This window comes from Dermacentor variabilis, chromosome 7 (genome assembly GCF_050947875.1).
Source record: "Dermacentor variabilis isolate Ectoservices chromosome 7, ASM5094787v1, whole genome shotgun sequence".
Taxonomy (NCBI): domain Eukaryota; kingdom Metazoa; phylum Arthropoda; class Arachnida; order Ixodida; family Ixodidae; genus Dermacentor; species Dermacentor variabilis.
Genome location: NC_134574.1, coordinates 136,096,104 through 136,113,486, shown reverse-complemented (window position 1 = coordinate 136,113,486; position 17,383 = coordinate 136,096,104). Strand labels below are relative to the sequence as shown.

The window sequence follows — 17,383 nt, the reverse complement described above, 5'->3', positions numbered from 1 at the left end:
CATTTCTTGTTCTCTCCCTCTTTTTTGGCCAAGTGGTTGCTGCCAGTGGTTCTTTCTATATGTAGAACGTAGCGTGTGAGTTGAAGACTAGTGGAGTTACAAGGTGTAGTACTTAATGTGGGAAAAACACGAGAAACCTACGACATTGTGCCATTGGATTGCCTCTGGCTAAACCGGGGTAGTTGGAGAAGTATTGGAGAGGCCTTTGCTCTGCAGTGGGCGTAACCAGGCCGGTGATGATGATGATGATGATGATGATGATGATGATGATGATGAAACCAGGTCAAGCGACCCAGTCAAGGTGCAGCTGACGTATCGACTCTCGATTTTTGAAAGAACCAAGCACTGGTATGCAATTACGACAGCTTGCTTGTTAATTTTTTTTCTCAGATCATTTAAGGTGAGAAAAGGATATTATTATCGATGATCTTTTGGCGTCTCGGTATTGCGTGCGCTATTGTCAAGCCTCCTCGTGTGTGTGTGGTGTGGTAAAACTTTCTTGAGGTCCTGCAGATTGTAAGCTGAGTAAAGTTTTATCACACCCCACACATATGAGGAGGCTCGACAATACTTGACGCAATTCTGAGATGCCCAAGCTATATCGATAATAATTGCCTTTTCTCAGCTTAAGCGACCTCAGAAAAAAAAAACAAGTACGCCGTAGTAATTGTATGCCAATGCTTCGTTCTTTCAAAAATCATGTGTTCGTACATATTTTTTTCTCTGTATTTTTCGGCTTATCAAGAGAAAGCGAGGGAGAGAGAACGAGACGTCATAAGGGAAAGGCAGGGAGGTGAACCAGGCTGAGCCCGGTAGGCTTCGATGTGCTGGGGAAGGGGAAAAGGGGACTGGAAGAGCAGATGGAAGAGGGAAGTTCCCACTTTGCATGGCTGCACACACAAGCGTGCATCGCAAGAAAACTTTTCAGCAAGGCGGACGTGATATCTGTGGTCTTTGAGGCAGAACATTTGCTGCGTAATTTGCTGTAGTCGTGGCAAACAGAAAATGGTAGCCTATATTTGCCAAGGACTATCGGCTTGGCAAGATCTTCTAAAAAAAGTTGCAGTTTGAAAAAGTTGCAGTACTGATATCGATAGCAGAGAGAGAAAGAATGTTAAGCAGATGTGAACAAAAATAGTGGCGTCTTACCAGTACTCAACTACGGGGCAGGATCCTGGAGGCTTACGAAAAGGGTTCTACTTAAAGTGAGGACGCCGGCAACGAGCTATGGAAATAAGAATTATTGGTGTAACGTTAAGGGATAAGAAAAGAGAAGATTGGGTGAGTGAACAAACGCTAGTTAATGACATCTTAGTTGAAATCAAGAAAAAGAAGTGGGGAGGGGGCATGGGCAGGACATGTAACGAGGAGGGAAGATAACCGATGGTCATTAAGGGTTACGGACTGGATTTCAAGGGAAGGGAAGCGTAGCAGGGGGCAGCAGAAAGTTAGGTGGGCCGATGAGATTAAGAAGTTTGCAGGGATGACATGGCCCCAATTAGTACATGACCGGGGTTGTTGGAGAAGTATGGGAGAGGCCTTTGCCCTGCAGTGGGCGTAACCAGGCTGCTGCTGCTGCTGCTGCTGCTGATGATGATGATGAAGAACAAAAATGCTGGAAGAAAAGCATGATAGCCTACCTGATTACTTCAAGCAGGTTACGTGACTATTTGTCACTGCCCCGTATGACGTGGTTCACAGTTGGATGGGACGTATATAACGCGGGAAAAATCTACTTAGCACTTAAATTAATAAGCGTGGTTTTTCGCGCGCATCGAGAAACGTGAACGGAACTCGCTCCATTACCACGAACACTCGCTGTCACAACGCTGACGTGATTAAGGATACTCGAGAAAACCAGGGAAACAAATGAGACGCAAACGCGAACGAAAGAAGTGACACCACAACGCTGAACTGACTACTGACATTTGTCTGAAAAACGGACCAACCCTCGAAGACCAAAGCACCGACGCACGCGCGATGCTCTTAGGTATGTGCAAAGTTCCATAAATTCTTTGGACGCACAATTTGCCCTGTCTCGTGCTCACGTTCAAAGCTCAGTCTTTGAGGAAAGCTCCGAGAGACCGAAGGAATAAGAACGCTGGCTAGGGGTGTGGAATCCTTCGTGCAGCCTCTCGCAACGCCGCGGCCCGCAAACTTGAGATTAATCGACTCCCAACGCGAGGCGCATTTAAGCAGCGCGCGCGTGATGTCAACAGCCATCTGGGCTCTCGTTTAGCTTTTCCAACAGCCGCAGATCACCTCCAAGACATGGCCCGTGGGCCGCGCATGCGCTCAATCGCGTGAACGGCTGTGCGAAATGCAGATTGGACTATAGAATACGCGCGCTCAGTTTCCCTGGCGCGGGCTTGATCACCTGATCTCCAACACTGGGCATGCGGAAAAAACTGGGCGCATGAAGCCACTAAAAGGGTTCTACTCAAATTGAGGACGACACAACGAGCTATGGAAAGAAGAATGATAGGTGTAACGTTAAGGGATAAGAAAAGAGCAGATTGGGTGAGGGAACAAACGCGAGTTAATGACATCTTAGTTGAAATTAAGAAAAAGAAATGGGCATGGGCAGGACATGTAATGAGGAGGGAAGATAACCGATGGACATTAAGGGTTACGGACTGGATCCCAAGGGAAGGGAAGCGTACGAGGGGGCGGCAGAAAGTTAGGTGGGCGGATGAGATTAAGAAGTTTGCAGGGACGGCATGGCCACAATTAGTACATGACCGGGGTTGTTGGAGAAGTATGGGAGAGGCCTTTGCCCTGCAGTGGGCGTAACCAGGCTGATGATGATGATGATGATGATGATGATGATGATGATGATGAAGCCACTAGTCTTCTCGGCCCAACCTTGCACCCACAGTATAGGGTGCGCGATGTTCTGACACTGGTACTTTGCGGGCAATGTGACGGCAACGGCAAATACTCGCTTGGAACGTCCATATGTTAGCCCTGGAATGAGTCCATTTTCGACGCAGGTATTAAGCAAAGGGTGTAGATGCGCACGATGAGGTTGCTACCACGCACCTGCACGGCTGGTGCATACTGGTGGGATTGGGAGCTCAATCCCACCGTTCGCGACCAGTTGTCAAGATTGGAATCGGGCATGAATTAGAAGGTAGCTGGCCCATGCCGTCGTCCAACTTATCCACGCTGACGACGTTGATGAAGGGAAGGACTGCTTCTCATTGAGAACGAGGAATATGGGTTTATTTGCAGTATCTACATCAGTCTAACATGACTGCTTGAGAAAGTACATCAGTCTAACATGACAGCTTAGAAAAGTGCACTGAGCTGCCGCACAACGGCTTATAAACAAACGGTCCTCCCTCGATCCCCAAGTGACGGAAACGGCCGACCAGTCATCGTAAACAAGCCGCCTCTCTGCTGAACGGTTTACACACACACACAAACACACACACACACACACACACACACACACACACACACACACACACACACACACACACACACACACACACACACACACACACACACACACACACACACACACACACACTTCCTTGCGCAAGGTTCACGGTCCGGAGCCGACATCAGACGGACTTCGTAGAGCTCGGGGCTAGTGTCAGGAAAGGTGCCTCTTATGTCTGCCTGATATGCTATCAGAGGACGCATCCCCCAAGGAGACTTCCAACTTTCCTTCGCCTCCCCTTTTCAACCGCTCCTGGCGATCCTACCCCTCCCCACTTTCACGGGTGAAGCTTCCCTCTGATCCCTGCCGCTTTACGAATACCCCTCTACCAGCTGCGACAGTCTTAGAGAACGCCAAACTGCGCCATCTCGTAGGAATGCCCCGAAATTTGCATGATCATGAGTACGTAACGTACGTACAGATCACGGATTTTTCGCGATGCCCGACTTAAACCATTTTTGTATTGAAAAAAAAAAGAAACATTGGTGAAATACGGAGGCGAAACTGGGCAGATCCTTTATTCTTTATTCCTTCCATTAAAATCCTTTATTTTGGTGTTATTTTGCCGGCTCCAAGGGCGCTCGACCTTGGAGTTCGTTTAGCCTGGCCCTGTCAGTGGGGGTCGTGCGGTGCATTTTCTACATGTACTTTATGTTTAGACTTCGATTTTGTTTTCAATATCTCAGGCAAGATACAGACTGCATCCGCATTGCGATCTGAAGCAGAACGAAAACAATGTGAAATGTAGAAAAGTAAAGTTCATGCATAAATCAAGAGCCGATTGCACACAAAGAAATTCATCAGCCCTTCTACTCTGTGAAGGACAAGCAGTGGAAATGTGGTGCGTTCTACCTTAATCGACGCATCTATCTATCTATCTATCTATCTATCTATCTATCTATCTATCTATCTATCTATCTATCTATCTATCTATCTATCTATCTATCTATCTATCTATCTATCTATCTATCTATCTATCTATCTATCTATCTATCTATCTATCTATCTATCTATCTATCTATCTATCTATCTATCTATCTATCTATCTATATTATTATTATTATTATTATTATTATTATTAATATTATTATTATTATTGAAAGACACAGCCCAAAAATACATCTTTTTTACAGTGGAGTGATTTATTCTTTCATGAAGTGGTGGCGCGTGCGAGTACCACCGCTTGGCAGACGGGAATTCTCCAATATTTACAGCTTCACTTTGAACTACGTAATTAGGTGAAGTAGTTGAAACGCGGCGTGATGTTTGAGTCGATTTACCGGCCAATCGCCATTTAATTTGCATCGGAATAGTTTTGGTAAATCGAGCGTGACAGCCGTTTTCCGTGACCACACACCATTCGTATAGCGGGCCACGTGTTGATCGCAGACAGGAATTCTGTAACGTTTACAACTTGACTATGAACTAACTAATTGTGACAAGTAAATGAAACTCGGCGTAATTACAGAGCCCTCTTAGCGTCGAATTTCAGTATATCTTTTTCCAAGGTGCCTGCATTAGATCGAGATCTACAGAGCATTTGCGAGAAAATGGACACGAATATTTTTTCGTGTCGACGCGACGCGTAGATGGACGGACATCGACCACCGCCAGGAAGGTAGCTATATACAGCTTCTCTGTAAAAATAGGAGCGAATGTCACTATGAAACTCAATTGTCATCGTTCCCTGTGCACGCATAACAGCGATGGCTACACTGCAGAGCGACTAATGCTTGTTTATGTTGCATAGCACATCCCGAGCATTCGCACTACAAATATGAGAATGCCGTATGTACGTTTATTTACTGACATCATCGGTGCTACCACGGAACAAGATTAATAACAAATGATTACGACACGTCAGGCTCTGTTAGTAGAATAATAGACAAGATGAAAAGGACGATTTTTGAAGAAGCTCCGCCATCACAAGTTGTCCCCGGTAGCTTGTTCCAGTTCCGCGCAGTTTCCAGGAGGAATGAATTCATGAGGAAACCAAAGGGGTCGCAGTGGAGCGCCCGATCAAGAGGACCAGTGCAGCCGCATTATAGAAGGGCCCGGCGCATGCCATGCATCGCATCGAGCACGCGCGGCTATCCCATCTTCAGTTTCCTCCTCTTTCACCAAGGCTCCGGCTGAGAGCGCCAACCCTAGCGTCCCCGCGTTGTGGCATAGGTGGGCGCTACGAGCCCTCCCCCCCGCCCCCACCCACCCGCCCAGTGGCAACGGCGAAATGGATAGTGTGAACGCGTTACAAAGGGGCTCGTGGTTAGCCTAAGTAGTCTGTTTGAAAGGCATGGAGTCACTACCACAGAGCTCGGGCAGGCGGCCCTGGGTGCTTAGTAACGGGCGAGGGACTCGATGAATAGGCGCTTTTGGCAGGAGCGTGCCCAATTGACGAGCCGATGCTGGGCACATGCCTCTTCAGGCCGGGGGACGGGGAAGAGTGCGTCGGCGGTGCTTCCATCATGATGATGTACTATTCAGAGCGTAATCAATCCCTGAGCCTCGGTAGGTTCGGTGAATGGTTCCACTTGATCGATGACCTGGGGGGCTATTCTGTAAGAGTTCACCTAGTGGACTGTCCATTTCGGCCGCTGCTGATTGGCTAGCGCCGCCCGTCTCCTCCTCTCCCGTACAGCGGCATCCAATCAGCAGTGGCTGAAACGGACAGTCCACTAGGTGGACTCTTACAGAATAGCCCCCCTGCTTGTAGAGGAGGGTGGGTTGACTTCGTACAGGATGTTAGGGTCAGTGATTTCACTGATGCAAAGTCGCTCAGGCTGAGCAATTCGCTGCCTGTAGATTCACTAGGTACGACGACGGGGAAAAAATTTCTGTGTACTAACAACGCAGGAATTGGCTTCTCGGGCAGAAAGATGGTCAGCGAGAGTCACTACTGTCTGTAGCTCATGGGGTCGGAGTGAACCGAGTGGAAGTTCAGTTCCCGTGTGAAAAATGAGCTTTATGATAGAAGAGATAGTCCAATTACTGTCAAGAAAACGAAAAATGGCGGTTGTTTCTCGGTTTTTTGCTGGTGGTGAACTTAGGAGCCATGGTTAAACGGTCAATGCTTCCAGCAACGTCGACACCGACTGTGTCGACGCTACGTCGATACAGGGCCGGCGATAGGCCCGGTAAAAGCTAAGTGCGTCCGACAAAAGATGGACTGAAAAACCGAAAGAAGCCCTCCGGAGGTCATCGAGGTCATTCCTGGTAGTCCTTACTGCATTAGCCATTTGAATCAGTGACCGGTCATGGTGGTTCAAGGAGTTTTCCGGTGAAAATGATATTTTGATGAGGAACAATGTGGCAGGGCGTCCCATGGCTTCCGCGTCCATAGGAGAAACTCGGGGGGCGATGGACAGGGTTCCTGTTCAGAATTTCGTCTTGTGCTATGCACAAAGAATACGACGAACACTGACAATATCCCTCGGCGGGTTTGCCCCGTCTCTGTTTGTGTGACCAGAAAGCGGGAACGCATTTTAATATATACGCAATAAACAATTTCCATTGGTTAATACACTTAGTAGTGTCACTATAGAGTTCATTGCGATTGCGTGCTGTGAGCCGGCTTATAATCCTTGTGGCCGTCATTATAATCATTGTGCTCCCGCTCCCGGCGAATTATTACTAATGCAAATGATAAGTATTATATTTGTGCCACTTCTGAAGCAACCAACACATTCGACATGGGAGTCCTATAATTTGGTAATGGATTTTGGAAGGATGGCAAGACGGCGGCTTGCCATCGTTTGGCTTGCCATCCTAACACCAGAGAAGATATACGCTGTCGAAAACCTCCAATAATCTCAGGAATGATTTGCCCTACTTCGGTTTGTTAAGATGCCTCTGTGCTGTCATGTTGTGCAAAATATGCGTGAGACTCGCTTTTATAGAAGTCGCTGGGAACTACGACATCGGGATTGACGCGAATCTCTGTTTCGAGAAGCAACTCTAAGATTTGTGACTGCTTTTTGGCTTAGTAGTGTTCAAGCTGCATGCGTAACGAAGCCGAGTGCCATCTTTACAATGGTGAAAAAGGCACAATCTCTGATACTAGTTCGCTTGAAGCTCCAGCTACTAAAGCTCGCCACCCATCGCCACGCGTCTTCTTCATTTCTGACACGGTCAGATATTGACGCAGTGATCCAAGATTAAGCTTCACTTTCCTTAAGACATGATGATCAGTTCCCCAGAACGCTGTAATTAGAGGTGATCCGGAGTGTTTGCTTGTGTCATCGCTCAACGCTCCGCCATTACGCGCCGATGAATCAGAAAAGAAAGCCTGAAGGTAGGAGCATCACTGAACACAGGTTGGCTCATGTTCACGGCTGATGCAGTGGCCTTCGACCCGGAAGTAGCAGCGGCAAGCGTCAACTTTTCTGAGGCTGAACACTGGCGCTTCGTTCGTTTAGCAGGTCGCTTCGACAACAATAGTTAGCTTAATCTTCTGGAGGCTTTACCTAGACACGTTGCGTCGTCTGATTACATTTTTACTACACCACACAATTCAATTCAGGCAGGTACCGAAAGAAAAGGCCTCTCACAATGTGTGGTATTAAAGTGATGGGGCTTTTTCATCACTGTTCTATCAATTTTGTACACTTCATCCTTTGTCGAAGCTTTTACCTAATTTCTTCGCACCTCTTATTGAGGCCTTCATATAAATGGCTCCAATTTTAGTACTAATGATACTTGTTCACTAAATCACTCATCGTAATGATTCTCAGAATTTGCACTCTTCGGAGTGTTTAAGAAAAGTGGCCAACTTGTAGGTAGGTTGTTATTCCATTAAAGGGGAACATCAATGAAAAAAAGCGTCTTTTGGTTCTCTGGCCCCAATCGTGATGCACTAAAGGGAGCTACAAACCTGTATATAGTTTGGCATTTTCGCTTTCGCTATATGTGCTTTGGTATTGCTATGTTTGTTGGCTATGTGACGATTGAAATGTAGGCGTCAATCTGTGGTTTATCTTAAAATATTCTTCTACCGCGCTGTGAAAAAAATTGAAATTAGGCGCTCGAATTATAAAGAGCAAATAAACTAAAACTGAAACAATTGATCAAAGTTGTGCCCGCATGCACTGGAATATTAAAGATGGCCATGAAATTGAACAGCAATGGAAAATATGTATGTTCGCATTTATGCGTTTTAGCAGCAGAGAAAAAAACTTACTGCTGCATCTCTTCGTACATGCATGACAGGAGGAAAAGCTGTTAGCATTGGTTCCACATTTCGTGCCTGCAAAATGTTTACAGAAGCCGGTTTGGGCATCGAAGTGCCACGTTAGATTGCGAGGAGAGCAAGGGCCTGGTTTCGGCGTGAGGCTGCACAAGAGTTTTCGCTTTGGTGGCGCTGCAAAGCAATAAATAGCAAAAAAAAATCAATTTCAGATAACGTTAACATTCGGTGGAACACAAAAATGGAATGAAGGGAATTATGTAGCCGAGATAAAAGAAAGAACAACGCGACAAGGCGAAACCAAGTCATTCCAGTGTCTGCAACGGAAAGTGATAGCATCCGAGCGTACAAAATTATATTTGTATAATAATACGACACCACACGGCATGGGGTGTGTTGAATTTACCATGTGTCCTTTTCGTTGGAACTCTCTCTCACCCCCCCCCCCCCTCATTTCGCTAAAGAAAGGTAAGGACAGCCTGAAACCCACAATGTTGTTCTATCTCAGGTGTAATGCTAAAATGGACAATTAGGGATAAATAACTATGGAAATTGGAAAATCAGTGTAGGTAAAATATCGCCGAAATAATTTTTATATGACAGAGACTCAAGCACACGCTGCAGGAGTCAAATTGACGCTGAGTAATCTTGTCGGGCGGTAGTGCATGCTTATGACTGCAAGGATATAAGCCCGAAATAGTTTGAAAACAAGCAATGAGGGCCTAACGAAAGTTTATTGTCATCGCACTACTTAGTGCTCGTTATTTCGGAGTCGTGAAGCCGAGTCATGTCGGCTTAGCCCAAATGCTACGACCATGGCCATGTTTTTGATGTCCTTGCATAAAATTTTCTGCAACATTCGTCTTCAATTTACCCGTTTCTCAAAAAAAAAGAAAAAGAACATCTCGCAACAATTAGCAAATGCGCTACCTGGGCTGCGACTGCGTTTTTTACGGGACTTATGGAGGGCGAATATCTCAACATTCGTACTAGGCTTAGCGTTCGGGTTAAGAGGAAGCTTTAGCTCGAGTGCTCCTATCTAAATACATGCAAAAGGAGAATTCGTTTTTCTCGGCAACCACTGCACCAAATTTGACGAGGTTTGTTGCATTTAAAAGACAAACTTAAAATCTAGTGACTGTTGGTTTCGAATTTTTGAGTTAAATTGTCAATTTTTTATTAAAAATTGGCGAAAATCGGAAATTTTCAAAAAACGAAACTATCAAGTTTACAACTCTGTAACTTAACCACTAAAAATGATAATACAATTCTGTGAATTGCACCTAATAGTAGATCTAAAGCGGAAAAAATTGATATGTTACACATGAATATAAAAAAATTTAATCATAGGGAAATACAACTTTTGCAAAACCCTTGTAACCAACGTAACAAATTCACGTAAGATGTAAAATGACATATTGAATTTGTCCGCTTTGAATGATCTAATGAATGCCGTTTACAGAACCGCGATATCAGTTCTTGATGCAAAGCTATGAATTTGTAAACTTCGTGATTCTATATTTTTCTAACGGTCAAATATTTGAAAATCGTTTTAAGAAAATTCAAGCCCTAAATCGAAATTCCGCTTCCAATAGTCACTAGAATTTAACTTTGTCTTTCAAATGCGACCAATTTCATCAAAATCGGTCCAGGGGTTATCTCATCAAAACGTTTTGGCGTTTTACATGTATTTGAATAGGCCGCGTCGGAGTTGGGCCCGAGCTAAAGCTTCCTATTAAGAACTCCCGTCGTCACCTTTTGTCTCCTTTAAATTTATATTTGCAGCATGTTCCCTTAAGAGCATTCTTTACACTAAAGTGGGTTGGAGCGCATACGGCAGACATTGTCAGCTCCTAACTGGAAGCTTTCCATTATCAGTGAAAAGGAAGGTGTACAATCAGTGCATTTTTCCGCTGCTAACATATGGGGCAGAAACTTGGAGATTGACCTAGGAGCTTGAGAACAAGTAAATGGCCGCGCAAAGAGCGATGGAACGAAGACTCCTAGGCATGACGTTAAGAGGCAGAAAAAGAGCGCTTTGGATCAAAGAACAAGCGGGTATAGCCGATATTCTACTTGACATTTAGAGAAAAAAATGGGGCTGGGCAGGTCATGTAATGAGTAGGTTGGATAACCGGTGGACCATTATGGTTACAGAATGGGTGCCAAGAGAAGGGAAGCGCAGTCGAGGACGGCCGAAGACAAGGCGGGGCGATGAAATTAGGAAATTCGCAGGCGCTAGTTGGAATCGGTTGGCGCAGGACAGGGGTAATTTACGTCACAGGGAGAGACCTTCGTCCTGCAGTGGATATAATATAGGCTAATGAAGATGATGATGATGATATTTAATGATGAAGAGTACAACTGAAAAAATATTGTATATGCAGATTCACCCACATGTAAAAATATATGTGATGTGACGCTTTCTTCAAGGGGGTAAATAAATCACGGCAGAACAGTTAATGTTATTGATGCGACGAAGTCTGCAGCATTGCGATTATGTGCCTGCCGCGGCCAATACGCCAGACATGGAGACCGCCACCACGTGACCCACGTGATCTACGCTATCACGGATGACGCCGCCTCCGGAATCGGGCAGCCTTTTACTACATGAGTGATAATTATGTATCTGATGATGTGCCTGCTTGATGGTGTTTACGGCGTCGCTTCTTGCTGTCGCATGCGCTTGGTGAGAGCTTGCGGGTTTATGTGAAACATAACGTTGAGTTAATATATAAAGCAAACGTACCGCGTACTCATACTTTTTTGTGTACAGTGTGTCTATTTCACATCTTTTCATATGTACTAAGGCACTCCGAACTTTGTCTTCTTGCATCTTTCACCACGCCACCGCCCGAATCAGGCCAGTTCAATTTTGCAAACTCTCATCGCCCAACCTAACGTGGCAAGAAGCTGACAGAGCCAAACGCCTGTGAAGAAGGCATAAAATGTTTCCAGAGCTTCCCTTTAACGAGTTAATTACACCCTTGAAGGGGAAATGTTTGTTGTACTGCGCGTATTTGTCAAATTTACCCGTAATTGCGCAGAAAACTGAGCTGGGAACAAGCAGACCTTCAGGGGTAGTACGGATGGTTCTAAACATAAAGCGAGGGGGGGGGGGCGATTCGTTGCATGAATTCCGTCTTGTGTATGAGCTATTCCACAAGACGGCAATGACGCTGGTGGTAGTGGTGGGTGTGGCGGTAGCAGCGACCATAGTCAGAAAAATAATTGACATCAGGATGGCTTAACAATGCATCGTCGATAAGTGTGCTCATTGCTGTCACTGCTAGAAAGAGATGAAAAATTCTCGACCTAAGTGTATTTATCATCATGGCTGCTTTTTTTGAAACGTCAACTGCAAGGTGTCCGTTTTAAAATGGCCCCGCCCTTACGTCGGCACTATGTCACCGTTACTGAAAGCTGCCGATCTCGCTCATTCGCGTGTCATGGGATTAGCACAACAACAACAACAACAACAACAACAATAACAACAACAAGACAACAACAACAACAACAAGAACAACAACAACAACAACAACAACAACAAAGGACCTTTAGGGGGCGGCGGAGGTTAAAGGTTACGAAACGTTTAGCGTGCCGAGGCTTGCTTTCAATAATGATTTTTAAATAAATATACGTTCAGCGACACCATAGTAAATAATCCAAGAATTTGAATGTTACTTTGACATTGCTGTATAATACTTGTAATGAAGACGCACGGATGTTTGTAATCATCATCATCATCAGCCTGGTTACGCCCACTGCAGGGCAAAGGCCTCTCCCATACTTCTCCAACAACCCCGGTCTTGTACTAATTGTGGCCATGCCGTCCCTGCAAACTTCTTAATCTCATCCGCCCACCTAACTTTCTGCCGCCCCCTGCTGCGCTTCCCTTCCCTTGGGATCCAGTCCGTAACCCTTAATGACCATCGGTTATCTTCCCTTCTCATTACATGTCCTGCCCATGCCCATTTCTTTTTCTTGATTTCAACTAAGATGTCATTAACTTGCGTTTGTTCCCTCACCCAATCTGCTCTTTTCTTATCCCTTAACGTTACACCTATCATTCTTCTTTCCATAGCTCGTTGTGTCGTCCTCAATTTGAGTAGAACCCTTTTCGTAAGCCTCCAGGTTTCGGCGCCGTAGGTGAGTACTGGTAAGACACAGCTATTATATACTTTTCTCTTGAGGGATAACGGCAACCTGCTGTTCATGATTTGGGAATGCCTGCCAAACGCACTCCAGCCCATTCTTATTCTTCTGATTATTTCCGTCTCATGATCCGGATCCGCCGTCACTACCTGCCCTAAGTAGATGTATTCCCTTACGACTTCCAGTGCCTCGCTGCCTGTTGTAAATTGCTGTTCTCTCCTGAGACTGTTAAGGATTACTTTAGATTTCTGCATATTAATTTTGAGACCCACTCTTCTGCTTTGCCTCTCCAGGTCAGTGAGCATGCATTGCTATTGGTCCCCTGAGTTACTAAGCAAGGCAATATCATCAGCGAATCGCAAGTTACTAAGGTATTCTCCATTAACTTTTATCCCCAATTCTTCCCAATCCAGGTCTCTCAATACCTCCTGTAAACACGCTGTGAATAGCATTGGAGATATCGTATCTTCCTGCCTGACGCCTTTCTTTATTGGGATTTTGTTGCTTGCTTTATGGAGTACTACGGTGGCTGTGGAGCCGCTATAGATATCTTCCAGTATTTTTACATATGGCTCATCTACACCCTGATTCCGTAATGCCTCCATGACTGCTGAGGTTTCGACTGAATCAAACGCTTTCTCGTAATCAATGAAAGCTATATATAACGGTTGCTTATATTCTGCAGATTTCTCTATCACTTGATTGATAGTGTGAATATGGTCTATTGTTGAGTAGGCTTTACGGAATCCTGCCTGGTCCTTTGGTTGACAGAAGTCTAAGGTGTTCCTAATTCTATTTGCAATTACCTTAGTAAATACTTTGTAGGCCACGGACAGTAAGCTTATCGGTCTATAATTTTTCAAGTCTTTGGCGTCCCCTTTCTTATGGATTAGGATTATGTTAGCGTTCATCCAAGATTACGGTACGCTCGAGGTCATGAGGCATTGCGTATACAGGGTGGCCAGTTTCTCTAGAACAATCTGTCCACCATCCTTCAACAAATCTGCTGTTACCTGATCCTGCCCAGCTGCCTTCCCCCTTTGCATAGCTCCTAAGGCTTTCTTTACTTCTTCCGGCGTTACCTTCGGGATTTCGAATTCGTCTAGACTATTTTCTCTTCCATTATCGTCGTGGGTGCCACTGGTACTATATAAATCTCTATAGGACTCCTCAGCCACTTGAACTATCTCATCCATATTAGTAATGATATTGCCGGCTTTTTGCACAATTACAATTATTTCTGTCCGCCACAGGGCAACACAAGGAAGGGCGTTTAATGGTATCAAATACTGAGGCTGTCAAGAAATGTTTATTCAACCTTTTATCCTTGTCCTAACCTACCAGTAGTAATCAATTTTCTTATGATTGCATTGCGTAAATGTTTGCCACAGATATGTATAAATATAAGAATTGTCTTAAACGAAATATTTAGAGTTCATCATTGAACACTCCACTGCACCAGCTTCTTGTGTGCTCTGTTATTTTTCACAGTTGAAGAGATGCATTGTTGATACGGCAAGCTTCAGCGTGTGGGTAACCCCGCAGAGTCATCAAATGGAATCGAAGTTTTCATCGCAGACAAAATCAGCACTTGCTGCTTTCAGATTTCAGATGGTGTAGCCACCTCTGACATTAATTTCTGGAAACAACTTCACGATGTCTCGAGACGCCAGTTTTTACATTTTTTGCTAAGTTTACGTGCTAGTTGCTTCTCGCTGTGAATATATAATCTTGAAGAGTTGTTGCTCCCCTTAACTGGCTGCGTCTGCTTGTTGTCACATAGGATAACGTCATTTGCTAAATTTGAAGGCTACAAGCCGGCACTGAACAAAAGAGAAAGGTATAGCAAAAATTGGCATTAAAAATCAGACAAACCCGAGGCACTCTTAAAACGAATTTGTAATATCGAAAAAATAAGCGTTTTTTGCAGTACTCACGTAGGCACATGTGTTGACACAATTTTTCCGAAACAAAATTGCCTGTGGTTGTTGAATTGCAAGTATCAGTATTGAATAGTTTGCAAACTCGGGTTACGAAGTCGATACCCCAAGATTGTGCGTGGTCTCTGCATGTACGAACTGCGCTTGGTGGCAGGCAGTGCTTAAAGATGACATTTTTCTGGGCTGCAAATTATGAAGGTAGAAAAAAGAGGCGTAATTACTATCCGACACAAGGTAAGCGCGTAGCAAAATACTCATCGCTACACGTAAACAAAACAGTACGATATACACGAATTACCTTAGTGGGAAAGTTCTGTGACGAGGAGCAACCCTTGTTTCACAATTGCCTATCCAACAGTTATTGTTGTTAAATTCAAATTTTAATTATGTTTCACGTAATGTGTCAAGGGGTAAAATTCTGATTGACTATCAGAATGGTTTGGACATGCGTGCCTGTTCTGAGAAATGTGTTGTCGGAAAGCCTTTTATATGTTGCTAAAAAGCCTGCACCACCGACGCTATATAGATAGGCGCTTCTGAGCGCATGACAATTTAAAAAAAAAAATTGCTGGACTACACTAGACATCAATTTCACATTTAGAAACCTTGGGGTGAAAAAAAAAACAGCATGCAGGAGCTGAGATTCTCAATAGTAACTTCTAAGGTGGTTCCTTTAGCTACAGTGGCATATTTTATGTTACGTAACTTTGTGTATCGTTGGCGGCGTTTTGGCGTCGTAGTCAGAAAGCAAGTGGCTTGTGGGCTTAGAGTGGCAGGAAGTTTTTTTTTTTCGCTTATAAAGCAAGTGCTTTCCACTCTAAGCCGTGAACATTGCCAATTGAGGAGCATTCGCACCACGCCTCGTTTTCAGCACATGAACTCTGCGCTGGTTCTCTGCGCTACCAAAACTCTACGAAAGGGAGTTCCGAAATCTCATTTGCAAAACCACGCTCTACAGATCTCAGCTTTCGCCACTTCTGCAGTCAGTCGTCATGCTCATTTTCTCGAAATCAAATCGTATCAGGTGTGTTTTAAAATGAAATTGTTTTTGTTTTGGGGGGGGGGGGACATATCTGTCTACTTGCCGAGGGCGAACGTCAGCCATAGTAAAGTGAGCGGACAGCGCGATTCGAGATGGTAGAACCGGCGCGTGGCTGATTCTTGAGTTATCAAGCCTGGACACATAGTGGGCCGACCCTCGCACAAGTGCGCGATATCTGTCCTCGAATGGGATTTAACCTGCTTCGTTGCGGAGGTTGATTCTGGAGGATTAGCGACGTCCCATACTAACACGCCTCATAGCATTACCCGATACAGTCATGCCAATAAGTGCAGGTAGCAGGAGCTTTCAATAGGTCTACTTCGGAACATTGTGTTAACTTCACTTCGAGAATCACGTCTGACAAGCATATACTTATTGGTGAGGTTTCGTGCCGGCATCAGAAGAGATGTTCGCTCTCCAAATGCAAGGTGTGGTCAACGGCACAAATTGCCACAGAACATACACTTTTCTTCAAAACTGCTAACACATGCGATTCAACACTGTGACCACAACGAACGTTTGTTTGCATAATTAGGCTGCGCAGAGATGCCGATTACTCAGCCGATGTAGGCATGCGTCCTAACCACTAATTTTGTTTCCCGCAAGGACAGCCTGTACAATAATTATTTGAAGACGATTTGTCGATGAAGAGACGCCGTTGTGTTGGTTAAATGTAAATATTTTTTTTGATTACTTACGGCGTGAAACTCGGAGCTCTCATCCCATCAAATACACGACTCATATCTGTGGTATGCTGCGTAGATGGGAAAAAATCGCACCCTAACATGCACCCTTAAGGGCCCTTAAGGGCGCCTATCGGTTTACATCGTACGCTTACGAAGGAGGCCACGTATATACTTCGCGCCCTGACGGCTTCAAGGTCCAACGCGACACATTTCGAATCATTTCTGTACCGCCGCGCTTTTGCTATATGGCACTCCAATGAAGAGACAATGCCACAAGAATAGCAGAAGCTTGATGTGGCCAAGAAGAGACATGACGAAGCCAATATCTACAAAAGAATATTGCTCAGCTTAAATACACGAGCGCAGTTTCTGTGCGCGAAGTGGAAGCACTTGCTTCTTGTAATGCCCGAATAAATCTGCTTTTTGTTTCAAATCGTTAGTGTTAAACAAACAAACACATACCGAAAACGTAATGGACGCAGGAAAAGAGAACTGGAAGGCAGGCCAATAGTTTCATAGCAGGGTTGTTTTGGGCAGTTTGGGGACGCTTGTAGAGCTGTCTTATTGCCCGAAAGAAAAAAGCGTATTGTCCAGTGTTAGGAAGAGCAGCCGCAGCGTTACAAATCGCTTGTAAAGCGTATTCTTTTCGGAGCTTGATCGTTAGGACAAACACAAAAAAAGTTCAACTTGCGCACATCCAACGAGTTCCGTAAGCTGGCGATTCTTGCTGCCGTAAGAATAGTCCTTGTTTTCTGTATTTTCGTTTAGCAGAACTTCATCGGTTTGAAGAAGGAGGCTTTGCATATAAATCTCCCTCGCTTCAACACTAACGTCCTTTGTTCTGTGCTTGTGCCCACACCCTCGCAGTTGCTTTTCTAACCAGAAGTATTCTTTCTTAAATTTCTTTACACCAAAGCATACGCTTCAATA

At 44.8% G+C, this 17,383-nt stretch overlaps 1 long non-coding RNA gene across 1 annotated transcript; it reads right to left on the bottom strand.

The window, feature by feature from the left end:
* Positions 1 to 4,006: 4,006 nt before the first annotated feature.
* LOC142587166 (uncharacterized) lies at positions 4,007 to 17,055 on the bottom strand. Its single transcript, XR_012829382.1, has 4 exons — positions 16,916 to 17,055; positions 14,723 to 14,908; positions 8,625 to 8,804; positions 4,007 to 4,164 (listed from the first exon to the last, which is right to left on the bottom strand). It is a non-coding gene; the product is annotated as an uncharacterized LOC142587166 (long non-coding RNA).
* Positions 17,056 to 17,383: the final 328 nt, after the last annotated feature.